General features: G+C 38.1%; 1 protein-coding gene across 1 annotated transcript in view; it reads left to right on the top strand.

The window, feature by feature from the left end:
* The window catches only part of GABRB1 (gamma-aminobutyric acid type A receptor subunit beta1), a 362,575-nt gene that overhangs the window by 282,804 nt on the left and 65,175 nt on the right, over positions 1-14,596 (top strand). The gene's annotated exons all lie outside the window — the stretch shown is intronic.

The raw sequence follows: 14,596 nt of genomic DNA, 5'->3' as shown, positions 1-14,596 counted from the left end.
TACGAAATAATATCTAAATAGCTTTAAAAAAAATCCTACGATTTTCCCCCAAAGTGCTAACTATAACTCTGTATATATAAATGCATTTTGTTGAAACTTAACATTCCCAAATTTAACGATTGAGAGTCTGTTGATAGTCAAGGTTCTGTCCAGAAAACAGAAGCCACTCAATATATTCAAGATATTAAAGGTTTCAACATAAGAAAGTAAGAGCTTACACAAAGATTGGAAAAGCTGGTGAGCAGAGGTCAAAGAAACCAACTTCTGAAATTTCACCCTGAAGCACCCAACCAGGGAAGGCATTGCAATGCTCAGGGATCTCTGGGAACCTCCCACCAATTATCTCTGTCTCTATCGCAAGGTAGAGGTACTCAAGAGCCCCCCAGCACGTCCCTATGAATCTCACGTCTGCCCCTGCGTCTAGCAGCAATTGCTCCCAGAAAATGGTGGCTTATCCTCCTCCATCTTCCAAATCTGGTACCAAAGCCTCTCTGGCAAACTCTAACCTGAGGAAGTTGATTCTTGGAAAATTGTTTCTAGCTTCTCTTCAATGATATTTGGGGTGGTAATGTCAAGTTGATGACAAGCAATCTAACACAGACATATCAAAGTGATCTCAGAATTCTATGTCTCATTATTTATAAGGTTTCTGAAGCACAACATGAAATTCTGTACCCTAACTGGCACAGCAAAGGAGCAAGCCACACAGCTAGGGAAGATACCTCACCATTCATCTAGCTTCCCCCTCCATGTATTCAACAAATACTGGATACAATTTTTTTATGTACATGAACAAAACAGATATGGACCCGCCAATTTTGGTGCCTACATCTTGATAAGGCTTTATCCTCAACTCCATTAAATTTGCATTTTGGGGGGAATTTATATGTTGTTGAACCATTCGCAAATTTGGGGAACATTAGGAGTCTAAGATTGCTTCAGGCATCTTAATGACCAACTTTGCAAAATAATCCAGTTTGGTCATAAAAGCAATCCAAAATGCCCACTTAGTCATCAGATGTCATTTCTTGATTCATAGCCATGTTCTCTGGAAATTATCATAATGATCCCCAGTGTTTGTAGAGCACTTTGTACTTATTGAAAGGTATTCTCTAGCATTGTTTTGTTTGACCCTCACAAAACGTCTTGCAGATGTGGGAGGATAGTGTTTCTCTTTTCATTAATGAAAAATCAAGGACACAGAGAAGGGCAATAAATTGTTTATTTAATTAATGACCAATGTTGGACTTGAAACTAGATCTTCACTTTCAACTTAGGGTCCTTCTACTGCATCTCACTACCTCTTTTGTACTAAAAGAACTGGAATCAGCACTCACTATACGTGAAACTATAGAATTAAAAAGGCCTTGGCCTTCTAAATCATTTTTATTGCCCGCTGGCAATTGTTCTTCCAGCTCAAATTCTGAACCAAAGTGTCTGGAAGTGTCCTCTTCTTTGTTTAATGGAAAAATGAGCAAATCTCCCTTGGACAGAGTCCTTCCCTTCAGGAATGTCCTCTGCAATAAATAGGTCACCTGGTCACATTCATACCTATACATAGTTTACTAAGTCAGATTTGTCCTAAAATATCTGTGTCTGTCAAAAACGCTTTCAGGGAACACAAGCACTTATGAGAGAATCTTAGAACCAGAGAGGACACTGAAGATTATTTAGGCCAGTTCTCTCATAACAGATGAAGAGAGCGAAATCCTGCAAGGCTCAAGGACATTGAGGTCAAAATCACACAGCTGGCTACTTAGAAGCAGACCTGTGTGCAAAAGTCTAGTTTAAAGATTGAGTGAGCACATGCTATGCTGCCAGTGCGTGGGGGGTATAGGAAAATTTTAAGAACATTCTCTGGCTTAAAACCAAGGTGTGGAGACATAAAGCAATGAAAGAAAAACACAAGGCAGGAAATAATTGCTAAATAATGGTCTGTGCGCTATAATTGCTATAATTCACTGGAGGAATAGTTCAAGAATTTATTTTTAATCTCTGCCTCATTCTACAAAAGATGTGAGGCACCTCACAAAAAACACTTTCAATGCAAAAATATTAAAGTAAGCAGTTATGGTAACCAGGGCAAAGGGAAAATATGGGTAGAAAAATAATATAGCCAGACTTATTATTAGAGGTGGGCCATACAGTTGAAAGAAATGAACACCAGATTTATCATTAAGTTTTCTAATGGCTGAAGAGAAGTAAACACAATCAATTTTAAGATTCAAATTGTCCATAAAACAAAACCTAATTTAGTATTCAGTAGTATTTCTTCAGGACGTATTCAGAAAGAGAGCTCTGAGTTTTATCCAGCTCTTTCTTATGCAATCCATCAATGTGGTCCATTAGCATAACACCAAAGTACAATTCAGTAAAGCAATTCTATTAGATCCAAAATGATGTCTCTGAAGGATCTAGCAACCTTGTAGTCTGGCTTGATTCAAAGGCATCATTCAGCATATGTAGAGAAATACATCAATTACCTCACCCTCAAGTATTTCTTCCAAAACATTATTTATGGCGACACAGAAAGCAAGGAACTCAACATTGTACTATTTGGCAAGAGCCTATGGTGTGCATAGTCTGTCATGCTGGTTGATGGCTGCTCAAGCTTGAATAATCAACCAAGCAGAGGCAAGTATCACTAAGGGCATCTGTGAAAATGTAGGAGTCTAATTTTCAAGTTTAATGCCTTTGTACAGGGCTGAATAAGGTCAAAATCACATCCACTCAACTTAAGAAAAAAAAAAAAGCCTATTCTGGGTCAAGAGCAAAACAGGTCTGAGGTCAGGGGTTAGAGAATTTAGGAATAGATTCCTGAAGGAGATGGGACTTGAATGTGGAGTGAGAGGAAAAGTGACGACATTTTAGACTAGAAGAAAATCACATGAACACATGGTGGGGAGGCTGAGGATAAGAGATGAGTTGGTTTGCAGTCAGAATTTGTGACTTTAAAATGCAGCAACAATGGAGCAAATCCAAACACAATTCAGCTTGATCCTTTTATAGAAATATTGCCAGAAGAAAGTGCTTTAATTTAATATGACAGCACTCGTTTGATAGGATTTCAAGCCAATGAATTCAGTAAGTCAATTTGTTTTGATGACCTTTGCTAATTTGTTGAATGCCGTGAAAATCCCCTGCAGACTTTCTAACAGTTCCAAAGCTAAAAATAATGACCTCACTGAAGATTCTGTCAGCTGTTCTGATCCAGAGAATGGCTGAAAATGACTGATGGACTCTGGTTCCAAAACGAGGCTCAGGAATTTGCAGCATGGCATGTCCCGTATATACCAGAAAATGATGTCTATGCTTACTAGAGAGCATACATAGGGTCAGAGGGAGCAATAAGGACTATCTCTTATAAATAAAATTGTAATTACATTGACACTTAATTGTAGGCTAACTCTGTATCAGGTACAGTGGGCCTTCTGTATCCGTGGGTTCTGCATCCCCAAGTTGAACCAACCGTGGATTGAAAGGCCTGCAAATGTTGTATCTGTACTCAACATGTACAGACGTTTTTCCTCTTGTCCTTACTCCCTAAACAATACAGCATAACAACTATTTACATAGTACTTACATTGTTAAGTATTATAAGCAATCTAGAGATAATTTAAAGTATATAGGAGGAAGGATCCCTGTAGGTTATATGCAAATACTACAGTATTTTATGTAAGGGATTTGAGCATCTTCAGATTTTGGTATCCCAAGGGTCCCGGAACTAGTCTCCCACAGATATAGAGCAACTGCTGTATTGTGTTTCACATGCTTTGTGAATTTTATATTATCCTCATAACCTCTCTTGAAGAAAGAAGTATTACTAGCCTCTAGATGTGATAACAAAGAGTCAGAAACTTTAAGCAACTTGCTTGAGGTTACACAGCTCCTTCATGCCAAAGACTTTGAACCCAAATCTTTCTAACTCAAAAGCTAGTGTTTTTAACCTCTAGGTAATATGGATTCTCACTCTTTTACGGACTGTTGTTTTAGATTATATTACTAAGGGACTTTGCTTGACAGTATAAAGCAGAATTTTAAAAAAGCAATTCCTAGGAGAAGAATCATAAAATTGGAAAGTTAGCTGAGGACCTGTGGAATCATTAACCCAATCCTCTAATTCTGGATATGAGGTACCAAAGGGTAATAACCAAATGTAAGCCATCCAGAGTCCTGCAGCTGGTTAATGGAGAATTAGGCCATCTGGTTCACAATACCGTGCTCCTCAACACTGACCCTTGCTGTCTTCTCTGGGGCAGGTCAGCATTAGAGTGTGAGAAAGAACTGAGCCCGAGTGCAAGGTGGAACCTAAACATTTTACCATACTCAGTCAGGTGCCACTATGGTATTATGTGGTTAGATCTGGGTTTCTGCTTTTTTTCATGAAAACATCCTGAGGACCCAGAGAATATTAAAGAGAGATTGTTTATAATTTGGTGGGAAAAAATAACAAAGAATATAGAGAGTCATATGTAACTAGGTTAAAATGAAACTTACTGACTTATTTCAGGCCATCACCTCTTTGAGTTCAGCAATGAACATGAGCACAATGGCTAATTTTTGTGGTTGGATTGAAAATTTCTTGAAATCTTCTTAAGTGTCAGTAGGGTATCTCTAGCCTATTACTGCCACTCTGCATTCTCATGAGTGTAACCCTCAGTCTGTACGGTGTCTTTTGGTGCCTAGTGAAGCATTTATCTACACTATTAAAATTTACATCTAATCTTACTAAAATATGTGACTTCCTCCTTTCTCTGAACAACTGAATATCCTCTCTTGAAAACATGAAAGGTTTCTAAAATTGGCATCGAATAATCAGAAATATTTGGTTAACTAGCTAATTATTTCAGTAATCCATTCAGTGAGCACTCATTCTAGCCTTGGTGGTGTCTGGCACTGTGCTAGATGACAATCGTGAGCAAAACTAGAGAGGGCCCCTAGGCTTCCTAATGGAGCTTCCAGGCAGGGGAGGGAGACAGGTATTTATCAAAAGACTTACACCAATAAAGTAAACATTGCTGTGCAATAGTGGTACTTTATGCTATTAAAGGGCAAATTAGGGAGATTGGATTTACGGAGGTCAAGAGAGTTTCCTTGAGAATGTGTCTATTGTTGAGAGCTCTAAAGGCTGAGCGAGGAGTTAACTAGGCCAAGAGGAGAAAAAAACACAGTCCAGTCAGAGAGAACACCAAATTCAAGACCCTATGGCAGGAAGGAATCAAGTAAGTCTAATGTGGTTGTTACAGCAGGAAAATAAAGACTATGGTGTGAGCTGAAGCTGGAAATGTAAGTAGAGGCCTTACCTTGTAGTATCTCATAGAAATTTTGTCTTTATTCTAAGAACAGTGGATCACTGGAGGATTTTTGAACTGGGGGAAGGAAGGCTAATGTAAGATTTGTGTTTGAAAAATCACTCTAGCTTTAGTATTGAGAAGAGATTGATGCAGGTGAAGAAAACAAGTAAATTATTTTGAAGAATATCAGAATGGACCAGGGAGAGGTGATGCTAGCTTGGACCAGGATGTAAATGGAAAGGGGCAGATGCATGCAAGGGAGAGTTAGAAGGGAAAAATGGATGAGACTTGGTGAAGCATTCAATATGAATGAGAAAGATGGAGGAATAAAGAATGACTCCTACAATTTCCAGGGATTTTTCTTTGTGTTAGTGGATGAATGAAGATACCATTCACCAAAAATGGGAAGAACGAGAATATTTGGATTCTGAGTGAGGGGCAAGGAAGAGATCACAAGCGTATTTTGGATTTCTTGATGTATGATACAGGTCTGGGGCACAGAGAGAGGTCTACTCTGGAGATACAATTTGTGAATCATTTGAATGTTGTGATAATTACAGCTACAGGCACAGGTGAATTTCCCTGAGGAGATGATGCAGAGTGAGGAATGAAGAGGCTTTAGAAGGCCAAGGAACTCTAATATTTAATGATTAGGTAGAACAAGACGAAAATGGAAAGGAGACAAGAAAAGAACAGCTACAGAAATACAAAGAAAACTGTGAAATGTGGAGTTGTGGAAGCCAAAGAAAGAATATATATATATGCCTTTGTCTCACTGGTAACATTGCACATCCTTCTAGTCATGTTCAAAATGCAATAGAGGAAAGAGCATGGGTTTTGAATCCTAGTTCTGAAAATAATTCTCAAACCCTTGACAGTGCAGTCTTTGATATATTTCTCTCATCAAAATTATGAAAATATGTCAATATATTTATACACACACCTTATAGCCCTCTCACCTGTAGTGTTCTTTGCTTCTGTTAGTTGTTTATCAACTTTAGAAAGACTTTCTTTGTATCCATAAAAATGCTAAGGATGGAATATAGTAATCTGTGCTTTTCAGAGTATAAGAAACTCTTGCAGGGGCTGGCCCGGTGGCCGAGTGGTTAAGTTCGCGCGCTCCGCTGCAGGCGGCCCAGTGTTTCGTTGGTTCGAATCCTGGGCGCGGACATGGCACTGCTCATCAAGCCACGCTGAGGCAGCGTCCCACATGCCACAACTAGAAGAACCCACAACGAAGAATACACAACTATGTACCGGGGGGCTTTGGGGAGAAAAAGGAAAAAATAAAAAATCTTTAAAAAAAAAAAAAAAAAAAAAAAAAACTCTTGCAAATGACTACAGTATGTTTTATTGGTCTCAGCTAACTTAATCCTTGAAATAATATAGTTCATCTATTACTTTACATCAGTTTTTATTTTCTCATTACTTAAAATATTTTCCTCTTGTGCTTAAATTATAGATACATAGAATGAGTTTTTTAAGGTATTCATTAGTGAATATATATCTAAAACTATTAAAAACTGGATTTTCAATATACATTTCCTCAAGTAACTCAAATTTGTGTATATAGTTTTAACATATCTGGCCTTAATTTATTACAAAGATAACAAGCCCAACTGGCAACCCCTCTATAGTGTAGGAGACCAGGCACGATGTAAGAATTAAACATCTTTGGGTTTGATCCCAGATTTGCTACCCAGGTAAGCCATCATATCCCCCTGTTCCTCATTTGGTTCATCTGTGAAATAGGGACAATAATACTCACCTCATGAGGTTGCTGTCAGGAAATGTCTACCACATATAAGTATTCAATGAATGTTAATGCCTATCTGATGTCACAATAGTAATATGATGCCAGGATAGTTGTCTTCAGAAAGAGCAAAATTTGCCACCTGAAATGGTGACAAATTGTGAGTATATGGTAAGGTGTTGAACTAGCATACATGCCATAGAGAAAAATAATCACATGTTTTTCAATATATTCAGAGCACTATGAACCCTGATGACATGATGATAACAAATCGAAGGGTTAATGGCCATGTCACAGCCCGTGCGTTGAAACATTTCATGATCCCAGTTAATGTGGACAGTTAACTTCCACATGACTTGAGAGAATAAAGTGATGATTTCTCCTGATAGTTTTCAGTAAAACATGCCCAACTGAGAGACTTTCACAGAGAATTCCTTCAATAATGATTTGTTGAATGAATGAATGAATAAAGTGAAATGGAATGAGATAAAAGTTCCTTTCCATATTTTAGGAAATGTATAGAAATTAGAGATTACGCTGATTTTGCAAACTTCACAGCCCCATGGAAAAATCAGTACTATGCTGGACTCTGCAGTTATTCATTTGCTCAACAAATACGGTGGCCTACCATGTTGCTACCATATTAGGTGCCATGATGGTCAAAAAAAGAATCATGTCTATTGGTCTCTGCCCCAATGCCTGATAGGGAAACTGTGAACCAGATAATCACAAGATTATTTCCAAGCTAGCCAAATAAAGGAGTCCCTTTATTTCATCTAATCTTCCTCTAATGCCTCCATTTTAGCCCAAGTGTGTCTATTTTGTTTCCCCAACAAAATGACATCAAGTCCAACCAAAGCAAAAGCCAAGACAAATTGTTGATTTTGTTTCTTTTAACTTCACCATTGAATTTTGTCTTCTTTAGGATACTGTTTTCTTCTAGATTCTGAGCATATAGGTGCATTCTAATTTTCCTCTTGCCTCACTGATATTTTGACAGTCACACTTTCTTGGTTTGCACATTTGGATTTGCTTATTTTGGATATTTTGTTTGTTTCTTCATAGTATTGAGAGTTTAATGAGGAGAAAACATGGGAGGCTCAGAGGTTTTCCTGGCATACTTCTAAACCCAGTTTCTTCCCACCGTTTTTTAATTAAGTAAAGACTACTAAAAATATAAAAATGTAATAATGAATTCCATCAAAGTCCTTCTACTTCGTTATTTTCTCCAACAGGGAAATCAAGACACATTTTGGGAGAGTTCACACTAAGTGATTCCTTTGATATTTCCATCACAAGTACATAACTTAATTATTGCTAACTTATTTTTAAGGCGAATCAAGATCAATCTTTAATTAATTTAGTTAATGCTCTTGGAAGTCTTCTCTATATAAATGCCCTGAATTTGTCTTCCAATAATGTAAAAGAAAATTCCTTTTCCCACCTTGATAGATGAAATGGTATGGGAGAAAAGACACTAGCCCCACCAATTACCTTTTTTTCCTTATACTAAAATGGGAATGATGGTATCTATGTTGAAATATCAGTGAGCCTGGTACATAGTAGGCATTTATTTTCTCTTTTTATTTTTATCAGTAATACATGTACATGGTTTAAGAATTCAATCGTTTTCCAAGGCCTATTATAAAAACAGCAGTCCCCTGTCCCCCTCTGTCCCCCATCTCCCTGCATTTCCATTAACCAGTAGTAACTGATTTCAACTCCTAGTTTTGTTATTTACCTTCACATTTCTAAATAGCATCTCTTGTACTGTTAATTCTTGGTTTTTCACTCTTATACATTATCCCTTTTGTCACACTCTCCTATATCCCCCCGTCAACACACACACGCATACACACACACACTTCTTTCCCCTGCATCCCTCTAATATTGATGTCTAATGATCAACCAGTATCCACTGGTATTAAAATACTGAAATACTTCCCTAGAGGTTTAAGACTAACTGCTGCTCTGAAGCTCCCAAATGACCCACCTCCCCTCTGTTAGCTCAGCCCCAGCGCCAGACGTCCTCCTCTCACAATCCAACAACGAAAGGAGTAAGGCCTGGCACAGCAGGCTGCCCTCAGCATTACCCAGGGTCTGGTGTAACTGGGTTTGTCGCCCCTACCAAAGCAGTTGGTAAACATTTAACATTTGTAAGATAATCCCTGGGAATATTACAATTTTTGGTTACACTGATATTCTATGTTCACATTATTACAACTCTGTGAACATTATTCACAGCTGCACTATTTTAATATACTCTGACTAAACTCACTTTCCTCTACAACTTAGCTTCTTTTCCATGATTAAGTCATCCACAAACTCTTTGTTCTAGGTGTATATCTCTTCTCAAACACACAGGCCGTCTATCAGATTAGTCTTCCAAGCAACGCCTCTCCCAGAACTCTGCATTCTCTTGCTCTTATCTGAGCTAGTTGCTTTCCAGGTCTGCCTGCTCCACTGTCATCTTAGGATCTCTTCTCCCATCTTCCTAGGGATTTTTTTGTCCATCTTTTGTATAGGAGTTTCTGTTTCCTGATTCCACATCAAGTTCTTCTTTAATTTACAGCCCGGTGGAACCTTTCCCTGTAGCTGACTCAGAGTGGCTGAGGGAGGATAAACTTTTTGAGACCTTGCATGTCTGACAATGCCTTTATTGTCTCTTGACAATTGATTGGATTTTTATGTATATAGACTCCTATGTAAGAAATCAATTTCCCTCAAATTTTTTAAGGCAATATTCCAGTGTCTTCTGGCTTCTGATATTGCTATTAAGAAGGTCAATGTTATTCTGATGCTGGAATCTTTATACATGGGTAATTTTTTCCTTTGCAACATTTTAAGATATTCTCTTTGCTTCCTAATGATGAACCTTATTATGAATCTTATTGATCGTGTTAAGATTCACATTGGACCTTCAATCTAGAAACACCTAGAATGTCATATAATTGGAATCATAAGTGCCTTAGTCCATTCAGGCTGCTTTAACAAAATATCTAGTGAACGCCTACTTCCTGGTTTATAGACGGCTGTCTTCTCACTGTGTTCTCAATGGCAGAAGGGGCAAGAGATCTCTCTAGGGCCTCTTCTGTAAGGACATGAATCCCCTTCCTGAGAGCTCTGTTCTCATAGCCTAATCACCTCCCAAAGGCCTCTCTTCCTAACACCATCACATTGGGCATGAGAATTTCAACATACAAAATTCGAGGGCACACAAACAATCAGTCCAAAGAAATATGGCGTGTAGCCTTTTCAAATTGTCTTCCTTATTTACCAATATTCATTTAAGGCTCCTCCATGTCTTTTCATGACTTAGTAGCTCATTTAATTTTAGCACTGAATAATATTCCGTTTATGGATATACCAGTTTATCCGTTTACCCACTGAAGTACATCTTGCTTTCTTCCATGTTTTGGCAATTATAAATAAAACTGCTATAAACATTCATGTGCAGGTTTTTGTGTGGACTTATGTTTTCAACTCATTTTGGTAAGTACCAAGGAGTGTGATTGCTGAATAGTCCGGTATGAATACATTTAGTTTTTTAAGAAACTGTCAAACAGTCTTCCAAAGTGGCTGTAACATTTTGCTACCCACTAGCAACGAACAAGAATTTTTTGCTCCATGGTCTTGCCAGCATTTGGTGTTATCAGTGTTTTGGATTTTAGCTATTCCAATAAGTGAGTAGTGGTATCTCATTGCTGTTTTAATTTGCAATTCCCTAATGACATATGATGCTGAGTATCTCTTCATGTACCTATTCGCCATCTGTGTTTCTTCTTTGGTGAGGTGTTTGTGCAGATTTTTTGCCTATTTTTTAGATGCATTGTTTGTTTTCTTAGTGGTGAGTTTTAAGAGTTCTTTATATATTTTGGATACTAGTCCTTTATCAGATATGTGTTTTGAACCATTTATTTTTAAGTCATTTTAAAAGTAATGCATTTACATAGTTAAAAAATAAAAACAAAATTAAAAGGTAAAAATATTGGGAAGTCTCACCATCACACATACTCCCTTCCAAATTCACCCTTTTTCTTCATCATTTTTATTAGTTTCTTATTTATCCTTCTGAGATCTCTTTATGCAAATACAAGTGAATACAAATATATATTTTCATTTTTCCCATTTCTTAACAAAAGTGGCATTCCATATACATCATTCTGCACTTTGCTTTTTCACTTATCAATATATCTTGGGCATCTCTCCACATCTTATCATAGAGCTCCTCCCTTTTTTTGAGCTGCATCATAATCCACTAGGGAGATGTACCACAGATAAGTTAAGAAATTCCCTGTTCCTGGACACTTATCACCCTTACTTTCAAAGGTACCTGGTGCTCCTAATTCCTGAAGTTTTCTGAGGCTCCATAAGGAAAATTGGGTGCTTCTTAGCTTTCCCCCATTGCCAGCTTAGGTTCTGATTTTCTTGAATGTAGCAGGACAATTTCCACTTGTCCATCTGCTTTCTAGTTTCCAGAGGTTCTTTGGTTCCGCTCTTAGCAGCACAGCAGTATCATCTTCAAACTCAAGGAACACGCCTTGATTGTCTAGATGTCTGATTAAGTTCACTCTCATCTTGTATACTTCCACTGTACTTTTCCAGACCTTGATCATATCCTTTCAGAATGAAATGACTTAGTTTTCAAAAATGAAAATAAGCTTAGAAAGAATTAGAAGGTGGGGGATAGAATTGTTTATTTTTTCAAAGACTAAAACAAAGAAACAGGATAATCTAAAGACTCCCTGGGGTCATTCAGAAAGGCAATAAATTGCTTTCTATGGCTTTTGCCTCCCTATCTGTGGCTGGAACTATTACAGTACCATTTCTGTCCCTGGATTTCACTCAGAAGGCCTAATTACTGTTTTCCTAATTTATAGAAATTGTTAGCACCATTAGCGCAGATATATCAAGGGCCCTGAGGGAGCAGTAATTCTCCTGCTGCACACTTAAATTGATACAGTCATTTGGTTCATCAACCGTGTGAGTCACAAGATGGACTTCTCCCGAGAGGCTGTAGAGCAGCGCTTGAGTTTGGGCTCTGCAGTCAGATAGACCCCACAGTGATTCCACTTTCTAGTTACGTCACCTTAAGCAAGTTACTTACCACTTCTAAACCTGTTTCCCTGACTATAAAATAACATGCACCTCATAGGTTTGTTATGAAGATTAAATGCATGTAGAGAAACTAATACAGAGCCTGGCACCTAATCAGCATGCAATGAAGGTAGCTATTATTACCTGGCACATAACACACTGCTTGGCACCTAACAGAGATTCAATAAGTAATTGTTGAATAGATAATTGAGTGGATGAAGGAACACTTCCTTTTAACAAAGAGACTGAATTTGATTAAGGTCTCTAAAAGATCTTCTTCACCAATTCCAGTATGTGTGTTGGGGGGGGAGGGTGGGGCGGGGTTTCCACATACATCCAAGCAATTCTCCAACACCAGCTGGGTGTCCTACAATTCAGCTCAATTCTGACACTATTTACCTAGAGATAGCATTAGATCCCACAGGTGAAGGGCTCAGTCCTACCAGACTACCCCCGCTCCCAACACAACTTCAGACACCAGTTGCAAGTTCTGGTTATCACCTGTGCTCCTGTCTGACTGGCTATAGATTGAAGGTTCCAACGATTCCCGCCTCCTTGGGTTTGACTAATTTGTTAAAGCAGCTCCCAGAACTCAGAGTAACACTTTGCTTACTAGATTACCAGTTTATTATTAAAGGATATAACTCAGGAACAGCCAGGTGGAAGAGAAGCCTAAAGCAAGGTATTAGGAAAGGGTGCAGAGCTTCCATACTCTCTCTCATTCACCACTCTCCCTGAATCTCCACGTGTTCACCAACCCAGAAGTTCTCCAAACCCAGTCCTTTCAGGTTTTTATGGTGGTTTCATTACGTAGGCATGATTGATTAAATCATTGGCCATTGGTGAATGATTCAACCTCCAGCCCGTCTCCCCTCCCTAAAGGTAGAGGGGTGGCACTGAAAGTTCCAACCCTCTAATCACACAGTTGGCACCACTGGCAACCAGCCCCCATCCTTAGGGGCTTTCCAAAAGTCATCTCATTAACACAAGCCCAGTTGTGGTAGAAAGAGACTTGTTATGAATAACAAGACACACATTTCACCTTTATGGTTCTGAAGTGATTTCAGGAGCTGAGGACAAAAGATCAATTATTATGACAAAAGATGTTCCCAAAATTCCAAGGATTTTGGGAGCTGTGAGCCAAGAACCATGGATGAAGACCAAATATGTATTTCTCATCTGAATGGCTATATATATGTTTCTTAAAAATCACAATATCACAGTTTGGCTCCTCAGCTGGTCTATAAACTCCATGAATAAAAAGATCCTGTTTGTGTTCCTCCTCTTTGTATCCCGAGTGCCGAGCAAAGTGCCTGGCTCACAGAAGAAATTGACAAATACACATTAAATGAATCTTCCAATAAAGGAATGACAAAATAGATATGTCTTGTTCACGTTAATTTTCAAGATGCAAGAAAAATTTTTTTTCAAGAAAACTGTTGAGTGCGTGTATTTAGGAAAGTCAGTTTGCTATTATAGGAATATCCTCTGTTCCTCAAAATTTGGTCTTTATACACTCTTCTAAGGAGCAAATTTTAGGGAAAGATTTCTTGACTGACCATGGCCAATCAGGTACTCACTCAATCTTGTCTGTCAGGCCCCCTCTAGCTGCGTTTGTACTAAGGACAAAAGGAGAAACTGAGGAAATGCTGTGTTTAGTAGTTGGACGGTATCTGTCATAGGTAAAATCACCTTTGTGCCCTTGTGTGGTAAGGGTGCTTGTTTGATTTGGCAAGGGAGAGTGGGTCATAAACATTAATAAAAAAGCCTTAGAAGATACTGATCTAGGGTTTTTTTCTTAACTGGTTCTTTTATCCAGAGAGTTTCTGTCTTGTAATGTTTACCAATAACGTCACCCAGAAAAAAAGAACCACTCAAAATAATTGACATTTATTTGTTACTGTTCTGTGGATAAAAATCTGATAAAATCAGACTAAAAATATTATTTCATTGCTCTTTTTGATGCCCCTGAAGGCTGATAAATGATTACAGTAGGTCCTGTTTTTGCCCAGTCCCACACTACATGACGTACATTAGGGCTAATTCTCACAAACATCCATCAAGGTCAACAATTTATTGTTATCCCTGTTTTACAAATGGAGAAATGAAGACTCACGGTAAAAAATGTGTCAATGGTCACTATAATTCTAAGCACAAAGGCAGGATACAAACCGTCTTCTTTCTGATTCCAAAATTCGTGTTTCTCAGTACCTTTCTTTCTTGTAATGAGATGTTTTTCCCTAGCAATCATAATGAAATGTCTTCATAGGCAACGAAATAACGTTAGACCCCTCACGTGACATGTTTCACACAAAATTTCTTAAAAACCAACTCAACACATACAAAAAGGTTGAGAAGTTCAGGAGTAAAGTTTGGGAGTTATTATAGGCAGCAGTGGTTGAGAAGGAAACAGAGAGGATTAGAAAAGAATTGTTAAGAATACAAGTAGAGT

Source organism: Equus caballus, chromosome 3 (assembly GCF_041296265.1).
Source record: "Equus caballus isolate H_3958 breed thoroughbred chromosome 3, TB-T2T, whole genome shotgun sequence".
In the NCBI taxonomy this organism is placed as follows: Eukaryota; Metazoa; Chordata; class Mammalia; order Perissodactyla; family Equidae; genus Equus; species Equus caballus.
The sequence above is the reverse complement of the archived record's forward strand: the minus strand, read 5'-3'. Positions and strand labels throughout refer to the sequence as shown.